Source organism: Ovis canadensis, chromosome 2 (assembly GCF_042477335.2).
Source record: "Ovis canadensis isolate MfBH-ARS-UI-01 breed Bighorn chromosome 2, ARS-UI_OviCan_v2, whole genome shotgun sequence".
Lineage (NCBI taxonomy): Eukaryota > Metazoa > Chordata > Mammalia > Artiodactyla > Bovidae > Ovis > Ovis canadensis.
The window spans coordinates 230668873-230687109 of NC_091246.1; the positions used below are offsets into that span (position 1 = coordinate 230668873).

General features: G+C 38.5%; 1 non-coding gene across 1 annotated transcript; it reads right to left on the reverse strand.

Annotated features, from left to right (window-relative positions):
- Positions 1-3962: 3962 nt before the first annotated feature.
- On the reverse strand, positions 3963-4088 carry LOC138434926 (U6atac minor spliceosomal RNA). The gene has a single exon (XR_011254983.1). It is a non-coding gene; the product is annotated as a U6atac minor spliceosomal RNA (small nuclear RNA).
- Positions 4089-18237: the final 14149 nt, after the last annotated feature.

Below are 18237 nucleotides of genomic sequence, written 5' to 3' on the forward strand. Positions count from 1 at the left end.
TCGGTTGTGGTGCAGAGAGCTGTCCACCTTCAAAACTGTTCCCCTTCTGTGGTGTGGAGGTTTTGTCCTGGGAACTAATGGTCTAAGTAGGAACCATATTTCCTAGCCCCTCTTGCATCTAGAAATGACCATGTGATTAATGTTCATCAGTGGAATGTGAACAAAAGTGACATGTATTGATTCTGAGCCAGGGTTATAGGAAGTGAGTGTGCTTTTCCCATGATTGGTTTTCCAGTTGGTTACAGAGGACTTTAGTGGAGCTGCAAGACTGAATGCACCTGGATCTGGAGTTTTGCTACTTAGAGAAGAGATACCCACTAACCAGTAACACCTTCATCAGATTTTAGTTATATGGATAAGAGGTAGAATTAGGTCATTTATAGATGTAGTGTTAAATAACACTGGCTTGCATAGTTAATTTTTCCCCCCCATTCTTTTTTATTCTTTGTTTTATCATTATATTACATTAGATTTTAATACTTCTCTGTATCAATCTTGCATTTTATTTTTTTAAAAATTTTCTTTAAAAAATTAATTTATTTATTTTAATTGGAGGTTAATTACTTTACAATGTTATAGTGGTTTTTGCCATACATTGACATGAATCAGCCATGGGTGTACATGTATTCCCCATCCTGAACCCACCTCCCACCTTCCTCCCCATCCCATCCCTTACAGTCATCTCAGTGCACCAGCCTTGAGCACCCTGTCTCATGCATCGAACCTGGACTGGTGATCTGTTTCACATATGCTAATATACGTTTCAATGCCATTCTCTCAAACCATCCCACCCTTGCCTTCTCCCACACAGTCCAAAAACTCTTCTATACATCTGTGTCTCTTTTGCTGTCTCGCATATAGGGTCATCGTTACCATCTTTCTAAATTCCATATATATGCATTAGTATACTGTATTGATGTTTTTCCTTCTGGCTTACTTCACTCTGTATAATAGGCTCCAATTTCATCCACCTCATTAGAACTGATTCAAATGCATTCTTTTTAATGGCTGAGTAATATTCCATTGTGTATATGTACCACAGCTTTCTTATCCATTCGTCTACTGATGGACATCTAGGTTGCTCCCATGTCCTGACAATTGTAAACAGTGCTGCAATGAACATTGGGGTACATGTGTCTCTTTCAATTCTGGTTTCCTCGGTGTGTATGCCCAGCAGTGGGATTGCTTGGTCATAAGGCAGTTCTATTTTCAGTTTTTTAAGGAATCTCCACACTGTTCAGCAGTGGCTGTACTAGTTTGCATTCCCACCAACAGTGTAAGAGGGTTCCGTTTTCTCTGCACCCTCTCTAGCATTTGTTGTTTGTAGACTTCTTGATAGCAGCCATTCTGACTGGCATGAAATGGTACGTCATTGTGGTTTTGATTTGCATTTCTCTGATAATGAGTGATGTTGAGCATCTTTTCATGTGTTTGTTAGCCATCTGTATGTCTTCTTTGGAGAAATGTCTATTTAGTTCTTAGGCCCATTTTTTGATTTGGTCATTTATTTTTCTGGAATTGAGCTGCTTATATATTTTTGAGATTAATTCTTTGTCAGTTGATTCATTTGCTATAATTTTCTCCCATTCTGAAGGCTGTCTTTTCACCTTGCTTATAGTTTCCTTTGCTGTGCAAAGCTTTTAAGTTTAATTAACTCCCATTTGTTAATTTTTGCTTTTATTTCCATTACTCTGGGAGGTGGGTCATAGAAGATCCTGCTGAGATTTATGTCAGAGAGTGTTTTGCCTATGTTTTCCTCTAGGAGTTTTGTGGTTACTGGTCTTACATTTAGATCTTTAATCCATTTGAGTTTATTTTTGTGTATGGTGTTGGAAAGTGTTCTAGTTTAATTCTTTTACAAGTGGTTGACCAGTGTTCCCAGCACCACTTGTTAAAGAAATTGTCTTTTCTCGATTGTGTATTCTTGCCTCCTTTGTCAAAGATAAGGTGTCCATAGGTGTATGGATTTATCTCTGGGCTTTCTATTTTGTTCCATTGATCTATATTTCTGTCTTTGTGTCTTGATGACTGTAGTTTTATAATATAGTCTGAAGTCAAGCAGGTTGATTCCTCCAGTTCCATTCTTGTTTCTCAAGATTGCTTTGGCTATTTGATTTTTTTTTTTTGTATTTCCATACAACTTTTGAAATTATTTGTTCTAGTTCTCTGAAGAATACCGTTGGTGGCTTGATAGGGATTGCATTGAATCTATAGATTGCTTTGGGTAGTATCCTCATGTTCACTATATTGATTCTTCCAGTCCATGAACATGGTCTATTTCTCCATTTATTTGTGTCATCTTTGATTTCTTTAATTAGTGTTTTATAGTTTTCTATATATAGGTTTTTTGTGTCTTTAGGTAGATTTGTTCCTATGTATTTTATTCTTTTCGTTGCAATGGTGAATGAATTGTTTCCTTAATTTCTTTCTGTTTCCTCATTGTTAGTGTACAGGAATGCAAAGGATTTCTGTGTGTTAATTTTATATCCTTCAACTTTACTATATTCATTGATTAGCTCTAGTAATTTTCTGGTGGAGTCTTTAGGGTTTTCTATGTAGAAGATCATGTCATCTGCAAACAGTGAGAGTTTTACTTCTTCTTTTCCAATCTGGATTCCTTTTATTTATTTTTCTTCTCTGATTGTTATGGCTAAAACGTCCAAAACTATGTTGAATAGTAGTGGTGAGAGTGGGCACCCTTGTCTTGTTCCTGATTTTAGGGGAAATGCTTTCAATTTTTCACCACTGAGGATAATGTTTGCTGTGGGTTTATCATATATGGCTTTTATTATGTTGAGGTATGTCTCTTTTACTCCTGCTTTCTGGAGAGTTTTTATCATAAATGGATGTTGAAATTTGTCAAAGGCTTTCTCTTCATCTATTGAGATAATCATATGGTTTTTATCTTTCCATTTGTTAATGTGCTGTATCACATTGATTCATTTGCAAATATTGAAGAATCCTTGCATCCCTGGGATAAAGCCCACTTGGTCATGGTGTATGATCTTTTTAATATGTTGTTGGATTTTCTTTGCTAGAATTTTGTTCAGGAGTTTTGCATCTGTGTTCATCAGTGATATTGGCCTGTAGTTTCCTTTTGTGTGGTATCTTTGTCAGGTTTTGGTATTAGGGTGATGGAGGCCTCATAGAATGAGTTTGGAAGTTTACTTTCCTCTGCAATTTTCTGGAAGAGTTTGAGTAGGATAGGTGTTAGCTCTTTAAATTTTTTGTAGAATTCAGCTGTGAAGCCATCTGGACCTGGGCTTTTGTTTGCTGGAAGATTTCTGATTACAGTTTTGATTTCTGTGCTTGTGATGGGAGTGTTAAGGTTTTCTGTTTCTTCCTGGTTCAGCTTTAGAAAGTTGTACTTTTCTAAGAATTTGTCCATTCCTTCCAAGTTGTCCATTTTATTAGCACATAGTTGCTGATGGTAGTCTCTTGTGAGCCTTTGTATTTCTGTGTTGTCTGTTGTGATTTCTCCATTTTCATTTCTAATTTTGTTGATTTGATTCTTCTCCCTTTTTTTCTTGATGAGTCTGGCTAATGGCTTGTCTATTTTATTTATCTTCTCAAAGAACCAGCTTTTAGCTTTGTTGATTTTTGCTATGGCTCCTTTGTTTCTTTTTCATTTATTTATGCCCTAATTTTTATGATTTCTTTCCTTCTACTAACCCTGGGGTTCTTCATTTCTTCTTTTTCTAGTTGCTTTAGGTGTAGAGTTGGGTTATTTATTTTATTTCTCTCTCTCTCTTTTTTTTTTTTTTGAGGTAAGCTTGTATTTCTATGAAACTTCCCCTTAGCACTGCTTTTACTGAATCCCATAGTTTGAGGTTGTTGTGTTTTCATTTTCATTCATTTCTATGCATATTTTGATTTCTTCTGTGATTTGTTGTTTATTCAGAAGCGTGTTTAGCCTCCATGTGTTTGTATTTTTAATAGTTTTCTTCCTGGAGCTGACATCTAAACAACAGTGGTTTGATGCCACAAAGAAGGTGGTAATGCCTTAACCGTATGAATGTTGTCAGGCCAGAGAGCCTCTTCCTTCCTTGTCAAGGGGAGTGCTAACCTTCTCTCCTTTTATACAACACATCAATCTTGTATTTTAACAAAAAAGATAACAAGTCCTGGGTTTCAAATATTCTGGTAGCAACATTTATTTATATATAATTTAAAAATATTGATTTATTTTTATTGTACTTAACAGTCATCTTTTATTTATGGCAAGTGAAGCTAGTTTTCTAACTATGATAAGAAAATAATGTCTTTAAAATATATGTACTTTAAGAGGGAAAATACTTGACTTAAAAATATAATAAGTAAATAATAGTAAAATTGCTAGTTAAGGTGAATATATTGCTATAGAAATTCATTGAGAAATAATTATTGTAGAATACTGCCATATTCTTCTTTCTAAATATTATGGTGTTAGGAACAAGATTGATATTGCTCTAACTTTTCATACCCAAACAATAGGCAATATAGTCACTGCAAGATAGTCAAATTACCTAAAGATGATGCATTCTACTCACAAAAATTCTATTTAGATCCTTGGAGTAAAATCTCATTTTTTTTTCCCCAGGCTATCCTCAATTTGATAAAATACTTTAAAGGTTTTTTGAGACATTATTCATATACCATACAATTTATTTATTTAAATGCTTTATTACAGTATATTCACAGAGCTGTGCAACCATTATCATAATATATCTTACAAAATTTTCATCACTCTTTGCAAAAAATTTATACTTATTAGTAGTCACTTCCGATTTCTCCCCAAACCTCATGTCTCAGGCACCAGGCCAGCACCCATTTCTTCTCTGTTAGTTTAGACTAACTTATTCTGGACATTTTGTATATATGGACGCATACAGTGCGCAGTCTTTTGTGACTGGCTTCTTTCACTTAGCATAATGTTTTCAAGGTGCATCCTCGTTGTAGCAAGTATTGGTACTTTATTCCTTTTATTGCTAAATAATATCTCAGGTGGCGCTAGTGGTAAAGAATCCACCTGCCAGTGCAGGAGATGAAAGAGACACAGGTTTGATCCCTGGGTTGGGAAAAGCCCCTGGAGTAGGAAATGACACCAGTATTCTTGCCTGGAAAATTCCATGGACAGAAGAGCCTAGTGGGCTATAGTCCATTGGGCCTGGGAAGATTTGGACATGACTGAGCACACACACACACACACACACACACACATTATTCTATTGTATAGATACATCCCATTTTATTTATCCATTCATCATTTGATGGACATTTGGGCTGTTTCCACTTTTTAGCTATTATGAATAATGCTGCTCTGAATATTTGTGTATTTTTGTGTGGGCATATGTATTCATTTCTCTTGATAAATATCTAGCTGTGAAATTCCTGGATCATATGGTAATTCTGCGTTTGGTTCTTTGGGGAACTGCCAAATTGTATTCCAAAATGGCTACACTATTTTTGCCTTTCTACCAATAGTGTTTGAGAGTTCCAATTTCTCTACATCTTCACCGACACTAGTGACTGACACTTTGATCACAGCAATTCTAGCTGGATGTGAAATGATATCTCATTGCAGTGCTGATTTTTATTTTTGTGTGCTTACTGGCCATTCAGATTTCTTCTCTAGAGAAATCACTGGTCTGATCATTTGCTCATTTTTAAATGGGTTATTTATCATTATGTTACTGAATTTCAAGAGTCCTTTATATATTCTAGATATGAGTCCTTCATCAGATCTATGACTTAAAAATATTTTCTCTCATTTTGAGGACTGTCTTTTTGCTTTCCTGGTACTATATATATATATTTTCAGGATTCCATGAAATAGCTTTCACAACCTCAGAATTCCATTTATCCATCCATTTCATTATACAACTCATAGAGGTAAGACCCAAGTCTTGATTGATTTACTTTCTCAGGTTATGAGCAGAAGAATTTTCTGTGGTGTGAACCAAAATTAATTGAAGACCTAGTAGGAAATATGTTTTTTCACTGGCTAACAAATTTATTCTTATTTAATAGGGTCTTATGTGTTGGTTTATTGATTATACCAAAGCCTTTGACTGTGTCACAATAAACTGGGGAAAATTATGAAAGAGATGGGAATACCAGACCACCTGACCTGCCTCTTGAGAAACCTGTATGCAGGTCAGGAAGCAACAGTTAGAACTGGACATGGAACAACACACTGGTTCCAAATAGGAAAAAGAGTACATCAAGACCGTATATTGTCACCCTGCTTATTTAACTTATATGCAGAGTACATCATGAGAAAAGCTGGGCTGGAGGAAGAATAAGCTGGAATCAAGATTGCTGGGAGAAATATAAATAACCTCAGCTATGCAGATGACACCACCCTTATGGCAGAAAGTGAAGAACTACAGAGCCTCTTGATGAAAGTGAAAGATGAGAGCGAAAAAGTTGGCTTAAAGCTCAACATTCAGAAAACTAAGATCATGGCATCTGGTCCCATCACTTCATGGCAAATAGATGGGGAAACAGTGGAAAGAGTGGCTGACTATTTTTCTGGGCTCTAAAATTACTGCAGATGGCGAATGCAACCATGAAATTAAAATACACTTACTCCTTGGAAGGAAAGTTATGACCAACCTAGACAGCATATTAAAAAGCAGACACATTACTTTGTCAACAAAGGTCCATCTAGGCAAGGTTATGGTTTTTCCAGTGGTCATGTACGGATGTGAGAGATAGACTGTGAAGAAAGCTGAGCACCGAAGAATTGATGCTTTTGAACTGTGATGTTGGAGAAGACTCTTGAGAGTCCCTTGGACTGCAAGGAGATAAAACCAGTCCATTCTAAAGGAGATCAGTCCTGGGTGTTCTTTGGAAGGACTGATGTTGAAGCTGAAACTCCAATACTTTGGCCACTTGATGCAAAGAGCTGACTCATTTGAAAAGACCCTGATGCTGGGAAAGATTGAGGGCAGGAGGAGGAGGGGATGACAGAGGATGAGATGGTTGGATGGCATCACCGACTCAATGGACATGGGTTTGGGTGGACTCTGGGAGTTGGTGATGGACAGGGAGGCCTGGCGTGCTGTGGTTCATGGGGTCACAAAGAGCTGGACATGACTGAGTGACTGAACTGAGCTCAACTGAACTATGTTTTGAGGCATGGGACCATGCCTGATGATTCTCCTTAAAAGAGAATGTGATGGACACCTTATCTTTGACAAAGGAGGCAAGAATATACAATGGAGTAAAGACAATCTCTTTAACAAGTGGTGCTGGGAAAACTGGTCAACCACTTGTAAAAGAATGAAACTAGATCACTTTCTAACACTGCACACAAAAATAAACTCAAGATGGATTAAAGATCTAAATGTAAGACCAGAAACTATAAAACTCCTAGAGGAGAACATAGGCAAAACACTCTCAGACATAAATCACAGCAGGATCCTCTATGATCCACCTCCCAGAATACTGGAAATAAAAGCAAAAATAAACAAATGGGATCTAATTAAAATTAAAAGCTTGTGCACAACAAAGGAAAATATAAGCAAGGTGAAAAGACAGCCTTCTGAATGGGAGAAAATAATAGCAAATGAAGCAACTGACAAACAACTAATCTCAAAAGTATACAAGCAACTTCTGCAGCTCAATTCCAGAAAAATAAACGACCCAATCAAAAAATGGGCCAAAGAACTAAATAGACATTTCTCCAAAGAAGACATATGGATGGCTAACAAACACATGAAAAGATGCTCAACATCACTCATTATCAGAGAAATGCAAATCAAAACCACAATGAGGTACCACTTCACACCAGTCAGAATGGCTGCGATCCAAAAATCTGCAAGCAATAAATGCTGGAGAGGGTGTGGAGAAAAGGGAACCCTCCTACACTGTTGGTGGGAATGCAAACTAGTACAGCCACTGTGGAGAACAGTGTGGAGATTCCTTAAAAAATTGCAAATAGAACTACCTTATGACCCAGCAATCCCACTGCTGGGCATACACACTGAGGAAACCAGAATTGAAAGAGACACATGTACCCCAATGTTCATTGCAGCACTGTTTATAATAGCCAGGACATGGAAACAACCTAGATGTCCATCAGCAGATGAATGGATAAGAAAGCTGTGGTACATATACACAATGGAGTATTACTCAGCTGTTAAAAAGAATACATTTGAATCAGTTCTGATGAGGTGGATGAAACTAGAGCCGATTATACAGAGTGAAGTAAGCCAGAAAGAAAAACACCAATACAGTATACAAACACATATATATGGAATTTAGAAAGATGGCAATGACGACCCTGTATGCAAGACAGGAAAAAAGACACCGATGTGTATAACGGACTTTTGGACTCAGAGGGAGAGGGAGAGGGTGGGATGATTTGGGAGAATGGCATTGTAACATGTATACTATCACGTAAGAATCGAATCGCCAGTCTATGTCCGATGCAGGATACAGCATGCTTGGGGCTGGTGCACGGTGATGACCCAGAGATATGTTATGGGGAGGGAGGTGGGAGTGGGGTTCATGTTTGGGAACGCATGTACACCAGTGGTGGATTCATGTCAATGTATGGCAAAACCAATACAGTACTGTAAAATAAAATAAAGTAAAAAAAAAAAAAAAAAAGAAGGTGGCTTTGGAAAACACGTCGAGAAATCCATATCCTTTTAAATAGTGACTTCAACACTGCTTCTGTTTCAATGATAGATTTATACGCTTTCAGAAAAGAATTTTGTTTAAGATGATATATTCACTTTCCATTCCACACACACACACACACACACACACACACACACACACACACATCACTCCTTTCATGCTAAAACAGCAACAACAACAACAAAAATCCCAATACTAACTTTCCCTGTTTGCTTTGGAAAAGTCTGGATATTTCAGAATACTCTGAGTTACACTGCACCAGAGTGTACTCAACTGGTAGGTGGACATAGTTATCTTATGATTAGTTTGTTCAGTCAGTGAGAGAACCAAGGTGGGTGACTACACTTAATTAGCTTTGCCTCTTTTTTGACTTGCAATCTGTGCCTTGGATTATAGCTGATTTGAATTTCTTCTTTTATATTAATACCATGGATATTACATCATAATGTTTTAAGGGAGATTAATTATATTAATGTATATGCCTTGTTCAGTGCCTGGCTTAGAGTAGGTGCTGAGTGAAGATTTATTAACTTCTTTTTTTTTCTTAATTTGGGCTACAGAAGCTCAAGTCTTAAGAGTGTGTCTAGATTAACTCCATGGAGGAAACAGCTTATACAAACTGCCTTGTGAATCAGGCATCTGCATATGTAACAAGAGAACACACTGCAAGCATATTTCTCCTTAAAGATTGGATGGGAGGAGGGAGGAAGCAATAAGTTATCAGGTATATGGCATGCTTAGAAAGGCCAGACTCTGACTCAGAGGCCGCAGTTTGCCTGGCGCCCCTTGGGTGGCCAGTGGAAACACACGCAGATCAGAGGACTGGCTCTGGCCCCTGGCTCCATGTGCGATCTCTCCAGGAACATCTGCTTTATGAAAAGAAGCAGATCAAATGGCTCAAGAAAAGATCAGGGTCAGAAGGGAAAAATGAAGTCTCTTAAGCCCTAGGCTTAAATTCATTTCCCCCCAAAAGGCATGTGGTGTACTTACTAGCATTTTTTAGTGGAATGTAATTCTTTGACATTGGTGTGATTGTCTGGGATGTGCTTCAAGATGGGGTGTATAACTTGAAAGAGTCTTCAGATCAGCCTGAGTGGGTGGGGGTGGGGTTGTCGCCTTTTTCTTTATGGTTCATGATTTTGTTTCAGCTCTGGGTGATCCTCTTTGATAAGAAGTTCTCATTCGCGGACATTCAGACAGACCATGTGGCATAAAATGAAGCTTAAGGAATTCAACGGCACACATTTTTGGAACATCTAGTTGCTGGAAAGCTGTGTGTAAGGTTCCATGGAGATTACAGATTGATAGGTATATGAAAAGTTAGTTGCTTAGTTGTATTTGACTCTTTGTGACTCCATGGACTGTAGCCTGCCAGGCTGCTTTCTCCATGGGATCCTCCAGTCAAGAATCCTGGAGTGGGTTGCCATTCCCTTCTTCAGGGGATCTTCCCAACCCAGGGATCGAACCCAGTCTCCTGCATTGCAGGTGGACTCTTTACCGTCTGAGCCACCAGGGATAGGCATGTGATGCAATCTCTTTTTCAAGAAGCTGGCATTGACATAAACAAGGCATCTGTGATGGTTAGTTTGAGGTATAAGATTGATTAGGTTATAGTGCCTAGTTATTTAAACAATCACTAATCCAGATATTGCTATGAAGGTATTTTGTAAATATAGTTAATATGTACAATAAGTTGATTTTAAGGAGATCAGCCTTGATCATGTGGATGGGTCTCATCCAACTGATCGAAAACTTAAAGAGAAAAAACTGAGGTTTCCCAAATAAGAAATAATTCTACCTCAAAACTGCACCAATTTGTACCTGAATTTCCAGCCTGCTGCTCTGCCCTACACATTTCAGATTGACCAGCCTCCACAATTGAGTGAGTCAATTTCTTTCTTTCTTTTTTTTTTTTTTTGAGTGAGCCAATTTCTTAAAATTTATTTATCTACCTACCTCTCTTTTATCTATCTATCTACTTACCTATCAGGCTTCCTTGGTGGTTTAGCAGTGAAGAATCAGCCTGCAATGCAGGAGATGTGGGTTCAAATTTTGGTTTGGGAAGATTCCCATGGCACCCCACTCCAGTATTCTTATCGGGAAAATACTATGCACAGAGGAGCCTGGCAGGCTACGGCCCACGGGATCACAAACAGTCAGACATGACTGAAGTGACTTGGCATGCACACATCTACATATCATCTGTCTATCACCTGTTGATCTTGTTCTCTGGAGAGCTGTGACTGATGCAGTACCAAGATAACTCTAATACAAGTCAGAAGAACGTGTGCTCCATGAAAGTAATGAGTCTGTCTTGAACACTTGTATGTCTCAACAATGAAGACAATGCCTGGCACATGCTTGGTGCTCAACAAACACTTCTTGGATAGCTGACTGAAAAAATGTGACAAGGACAATAAGAATAGCAGAGAATGTTATAATTCCCAGAAGTAAAGTCACAGAAATCTTAAAATCAAGCTTTAACATCAATTTTTATTCTCATTTTCCCCTTCCAAACCCAGAATTTAGCAAGTGTAACATGATTCTGAGTCCAAACCAAAGATAGCCCATTCCACTTGCCGGCGGTTAGGTTAAGAATGGGTGAGTGCCCCTATTATGGACTGTGAGATGTTAGGAAGAAGTTTATTAGGTGCCACTGGGAAAGGTTTCATTCTCATAAAACAAAGATCCCTTCTCTGGTTACAAAGTTAATTGTGTAGGATGCTTTAAGTTCCTGCAGCCATCTTTACCAGGTGGAGAAGGGTTGAGCCGAGAGAACTGCAGAGAAATAGAGCGAGGGTCCTGAAGTAGCACATCTGGAGCTCACCTTAACTCTGAACATTTTTTGTGTGTGACAGAATACAATTTCCTACTCTTTAAAAAGTTTGAATCATAGCATTTTGTTATCTGGGCTTAAAAGCATCATTTTTTTTTTACTAAGAAAATTGTATTTTGTTTTATTTTAGTAATACATCTTGATTCACTGAATGGATTCAAAAGTATGAAAAAATGGCCAGTAATGGCCAGTAGTTAAAAAAAATCTGTTTCGTATCACCATGGATAAACTGCTTTCTAGGGTACTTTGGCCATTGCTATATGTTAGTTAAGTTATTCTTTAACTGTGAAGGTTAGTAAAAGTCATGGAAAAGCTTTTGAAGAATCAGAAAGAACATAAAAGTGCCCATATGTCAAGAGTGGAACAAAGTTGAAGAAACTATTAACACAAGCTAGTGTTTTTCACTCTGAAGCCAGTGGAGGTTATTTTCAAGGATTCTGCAGATAGCAAACTGTCTAATCGTCAACAGCTCTTTACTTTTCCTGAATTATGTCCTTTTACCTCTGGGGACACCCAGATACTCCTCCTAGGAGCCTTCAGGGGATACTATGAAGGTATGGTGGAGATGGGAAGATTATGTAGTGTCTGTCTTCTTATTCTGTTCTTTAGAGGTTGTCAGGACTATGTCAGGCCTGAAGTTTTAACCTTACTTGTAAATTAGCAAGCTGGTCTGCCACAATGTCATGGATGATGGCAGAAGTGACATTAGGTACATATATAAACTCTATGAGTATTTCTCATTGCATGTAGAGTGTTAAGCTTTATAGGTGAAGGTGAAGTCGCTCAGTTGTGCCCTACTCTTTGCGACCCCGTGGACTGTAACCTACTAGGCTTCTCCACCCACGGGATTCTCCAGGCAAGAATACTGGAGTGGATTGCCATTTCCTTCTCCAGGGGATCTTCCCAACCCACGGATCAAACCCGGGTCTCCCGCATTGGAGGCAGACGCTTTAACCTCTGAGCCACCAGGGAAGATACTTTATAGGAATAACAGTGCATTTCTATTCTTCTGCCCATGGAATTTGCTCTGTACTTTGGTGACAACATTTAGGGAAGTGTAGTAGACTTGCAGGGATATCAAAAACACTATATGATTTGATCATGAGGGAGAAGGAGGTATTTGTAACAAAGGCTCTTTTCTGAAAGCAGCTGCCTGTGGTAGAGTAGGGACTTGCAACTGGGGAGTCTTGCTTCTGTCTGTATTCTGACTGTTCACTTGCTAGTGATCAGAGGATCACCTTGGTTCTAGAGTCTTTCCATTTTGTAGTTCCAGTTCTTTCCTTATGTTTAGCTGTATCATCTTATATAGTATGTAATATCTTCACATCTTTTTAACAAAGTCCCTGTGAAGGTGGCTGGAGTTAGTTTCTGTTACCTGCCTACAGACCCTAAAGCTGGGAAAAAATTGAAGGCAAAAGGAGAAGGTGATGGCAGAGGATGATTATATGGCATCACTGGCTCAATGAAAAATGAATCTGAGCAAATTCAGAGACAGTGGAGGACAGAAGAGCCTGGCAGGTTACAGTCCATGGAGTCACAAAGAGTCAGACATGACAGCAATTGAACAACAACCACATTTAACTAAGACAGTTGGCTTATGAAAGAAAAAGCATTGAAGACTCCATGATTGCTTTTTCAGGTATAAAAAGTCAACACTATTCTGCAACTGTATAGAATCCAACAGAACATGAGTTTAATTTTCTATAAAAAGTGTTTTGTTAGACCACTGGAGCTTGTAAAAAAGCCTAATCAGCAAGAGAAAACTATGGATTCGGTTCTTGAGATCTCCAAAAACTAGATCAATTACAAACCTTTGTGAATCAGGAAATTGGAGTAAAGATCTCTTGAGGGCCTTTCCAGTTATATACTTCTAAAAATAAAAGATTGTATGAATCCAGGATTTGGAGAGCAGAGAGTGGAGAGGTTGACAAAAGGAGGCTCTCAGGGGACCTAATTTGAACTGAATGGATCCCCTAAATATGGTCTCTATGATCATTAATTTTATGTGTCAACTAGACTGGGCTAAGGGATGCCCAGGTAGCTGATAGAACATAATTTCTGAGTATGTCTATGAGGATGTTTCTGGAAAAGATTAACATTTGAATCTGTAGACTGAGTAAAGAAGCTCCACCTTCACTAATGTGGGAGGGAACATCGTATCTATTGAGGGCCCCAGTAGAACACAAAAGCTGGAGGAAGGTCACTTTTTGAGCTGGGATATCCACCTCTCCCACCGTTGGACATCAGAGCTCCTCTTTCCCAGGATTTCGGACTTTAGGACTTGGTTTTCAAGCTTTTGACTTTGGGTTGAACTACGCTATTGGCTCTCCTGGTTCTTTGCATGCAGTTGATAGCTCATGGGACTTCTCAGCCTCCATAGTAGCCTAATCTAATTTCTATAATAAATCTCCTTATATGTTTACATTTATATCTATATATCTCCTATTGCTTCTGTTTCTCTGGAGAGCCCTGACAACAGGGCTGTGAATCCTAAGAACAGTCTCCAATTCAACCTTCTCATTTGGTGAAAATCTTTCAGATAGGGAAAATGAGGCAGAAGGAATGGTGTCTGCTATAGCCTGAGTTCTCTGAGATTCTCTGCTGAGTCTGAAGTTACCTTCACTTTTCCACTTTTTCCAGCAATGTGGAAAGCTGTCATTTGATTCTGTTGATGCTGACAACTGCAGAACTCATAGGAGGATGTTAAATTACATTTAACTTTTTTTTTTTAGAACTTATCAGCATTTTACATTTTGAGTATTGGGGAGCAGATGCTTCTTGATAAGTTTAAATCATTAAATGAATGATTTGTGACTCAGCTGCTCATTGGAAATCTTTTATCTGAATCACATGACAGCCTTCAGGCAGCCTCACCAGAACACGGCATTCTTTCCTGGCTAGCACATTTCAGAAGGGACTTCATTTCTTTGAGTAACTACAAAGAGTAACTGGAATGTTATCAGGGCCCATGATGTGATTTATGTCAAAAGTAAACCACATGGATCTTGTGCTGTCTTGAAGAATTTACTTAATCAAAGACTTAAACCTCTGAGGGGAGATTACCAAAAATTCTTCCCATTTGAGACAACCACTGGAATGTGAGACATGGTCTCTGATGCTTGTTGGGCTACTAAGGCACTCTTTGGCTCACTACACATATTTCTAGTGCATAAAAACCTATAGGGTGGGGCTCAGTGTGGTGCTCTGTGATCACCTAGAAGGGTGAGATGATAGGCTGTGAGGAAGGTTCAAGAGGAAGGGACTATATGTATACATATAGCTAATTCACTTCATTGTGCAGTAGAAGCTAACACAATATTGTTAAACAGTTATACTCCAAAAAAACCAAAAACCAAAAAACAAAAAACAAAACACACACACACACAAAACCTATGGGGAGATTTGGACAACTTAGTTCCCAAAGAGTAGTAGTCACTGAAAGAGAGGTAGATGGAGGAAATGAATTCCCATTAAATAAGAAAAAATATCAGCAAGCAGCAACTGTGGTTCTCTTAGCTTTAGGTCATGTGAACATCTTGAAGGTCAAATTTTTCTAGAAGCTTTTTTGTTTTCTTAAGTCGCTTCAGTCGTGTCCGACCCTGTGTGACCCCAGAGATGGCAGCCCACCAGGCTCCGCCGTCCCTGGGATTCTCCAGGCAAGAACACTGGAGTGGGTTGCCAAAGCTTTGGCTTCCCTCAAATTCTGTGACAGAATAATGACACATACTTGTCATTTGAGAGCCACTGTGCTATAATAAAATGGTGTCAGGACTTGGTGTCTCTGGGTACATATTCTGTAGATTTGAGAAGTTCTTTGGCTTCCCTGTGCTTTCATTTTCTCATTTATCAGTCAGTTCAGTTCAGTCGCTCAGTTGTGTCTAACCCTTTGTGACCCTGTTGACTCCAGCACCCCAGGCTGTCCACCAACCCTGTCCGTCACCAACTCCTGGAGCTTGCTCAAACTCATGTCCGTCGAGTCAGTGATGCCATCCAGCTGTCTCATTCTCTGTCATCCCCTTCTCCTCCTGCTTTCGGTCTTTCCCAGTATCAGAGTCTTTTCCAATGAGTCAGTTCTTCGCATCACGTGGCCAAAGTATTGGAGTTTCAGCTCCAGCATCAGTCCTTCCAATGACTATTCAGGACTGATTTCCTTTAGGATGGACTGGTTGGATCTCCTTGCAGTCCAAGGGATTCTCAAGAGTCTTCTCCAACACCACAGTTCAAAAATATCAGTTCTTTAGCGCTCAGCCCTCTTTATAGTCCAACTCTCACATCCATACATGACTATTGGAAAAACCATAGCTTTGACTAGATGGACCTTTGTTGGTAAAGTAATGTCTCTGCTTTTTAATATGCTGTCTAGGTTGGACATAACTTTTCTTCCAAGGAGCAAGTGTCTTTTAATTTCATGGCTGCAATCACCACCTGCAGTGATTTTGGAGCCTGAAAAAATAAAGTCTCTCACTTTTCCCACTGTTTCCCCATCTATTTCCCATGGAGTGATGGGACCAGATGCCATGATCTTAGTTTTCTGAATTTGAGCTTTAAGCCAACTTTTTAACTTTCCTCTTTTACTTTCATCAAGAGGCTCTTTAGTTCTTCTTCACTTTCTGCCATAAGGGTGGTGTTATCTGCATATCTGAGGTTATTGATATTCCTCCTGGCAATCTTGATTCCAGCTTGTCCTTCATCCAGCCCTGCATTTTGCATGATGTAGTCCAGATATAAGTTAAATAAGTAGGGTGACAATATACAGCCTTGACGTACTCCTTTTCCTATTTGGAACCACTCTGTTGTTCCATGCCCAGTTCTAACTGTTCCTTCCTGACCTACATACAAGTTTCTCAAGAGACAGGTCAGGTGGTCTGGTATTCCCATCTCTTTCAGAATTTTCCACAGTTTGTTGTGGTCCACACAGTCAAAGGCCTTGGTGTAGTCAATAAAGCAGAAGTAGATGTTTTTCTGGAACTCTCTAGCTTTTTCAATGATCCAACAGATGTTGGCAATTTGAGCTCTGGTTCCTCTCTGCCTTTTCTAAATCCATCTTGAACATCTGAAAGTTCATAGTTCACGTACTGTTGAAGCTGGGCTTGGAGAATTTTGAGCATTCCTTTGCTAGTGTGTGAGATAAGTGCAGTTGTGAGGTAGTTAGAGCATTCTTTGGCATTGCTTTTCTTTGGGATTGAAATGAATACTGACCTTTTCCAGTCCTGTGGCCACTGGGGAATTTTCCAGATTAGCTGGCATATTGAGTGCAGCACTTTCAGTTCACAGCATCATCTTTCAGGATTTGAAATAGTTTAACTGGAATTCCATCAAAAATGATACCTCCCAAATTGTTAGGAAGCTCAGTGGGAACTCTGTAAATGACAGCACTGACCAGCTGTAAGGCCCAGGGCAGGCCTTGTTATCACTGCCTGCAGTGGCAGAGGCTGACTCTCATGTCTGACCGCTTGTGTTCGGATCCAGGCCCAGCCCATTCAGTGGGAAATTAAATTTGAAATTTGATGCCATCCAGAAATTAAATTTGACAGATAACTTACATAACCTTGAACAGTTATCCATTCTGATCCTCCATGTTAAAAAACATCTAAAATTCTGATAATTAATAACTATTTCATGAGGTGGGTGGGGGTAGTAAATGAATACGGGAAATTTCTTGATTTGGTTCATGTTAAGTTCAGTACATAATTTTTTGTTTTGAAAATGTACTTTTTATTGAAGTACAGTGTTGTGTAATTACTGCTGTAGAGCACTTTGCTGTATAGCACAATTACTGCTGTATAGCACTTTGCTGTATAGCAAAGTGACTCAGTTATACATATGTATGTATATTCTTTTTCATATTCTTTTCCATTATAGTTTATCATGCTGATAGTGAATGTAGTTACCTGTGCTCTACAGTAGAACCTTGTTTATCCATTCTATACATACTAGTTTGCATCTGCTAATCCCAAACTCCCAATCCATCTCTCTCCTTCCCTTTGGCAACCACCAATCTATACTCTATGTCGCTGATTCTGTTTCTGTTTAATAGATGGGTTCAATTGTGTTATATTTTAGATTCCACATGTAAGTGATATCATATGGTATTTGTCTTTCTCTTTGTGATTTTCTTCACTTAGTAGGATAATCTCCAGTTGCATCCATGTTGCTACAAATAAGTCAAGTATTAACTTCTACCATTACTGGCAGTATTTCAGATTATATAGCTAAATATTCTACCTTTAATTAGAAGTTCTCATTTCTGAATTTTTCTCATCTCTAATGACCTAACCACAAACACTTTTCATTTTTAAACTGGCAGTTGGGGAAATACTTGTCTTTCCTCTTAAATAGTCTTTTAAAAATAACATGGAATTTGGAATGGAGGTATATTATCACGAATAGTTTTTCCCTGGTTAAGTGTTTAAAGTGGAAGCAGAGATGGAAGGAGAGAAGAGTTTCCTGTCTTTCCTATTGTTATTTCATGTGTATATTCATGTATATATTCATGTGTATATTTCATGTGACCATAGTTACAGTACTGCCTTGAGAAGAACCAATCTTTTAGCTTTATCTTTTGCATTACTTTCATATGATCTCAATGTCTGGTACGTATTTTTAAGAAGCTTCATTTATCTGGATTGAAAAAAATTCTGTTTCCAGTGCTACATGAAGGAAGGAGGTAATATTTTTATCTGCTTGGATTCACTTACTTCTCTAGAGCCACCCACTCACTAATTCAGAAAGACATTAATTTTCTTAACAAATATTGAGATCCCTATCAG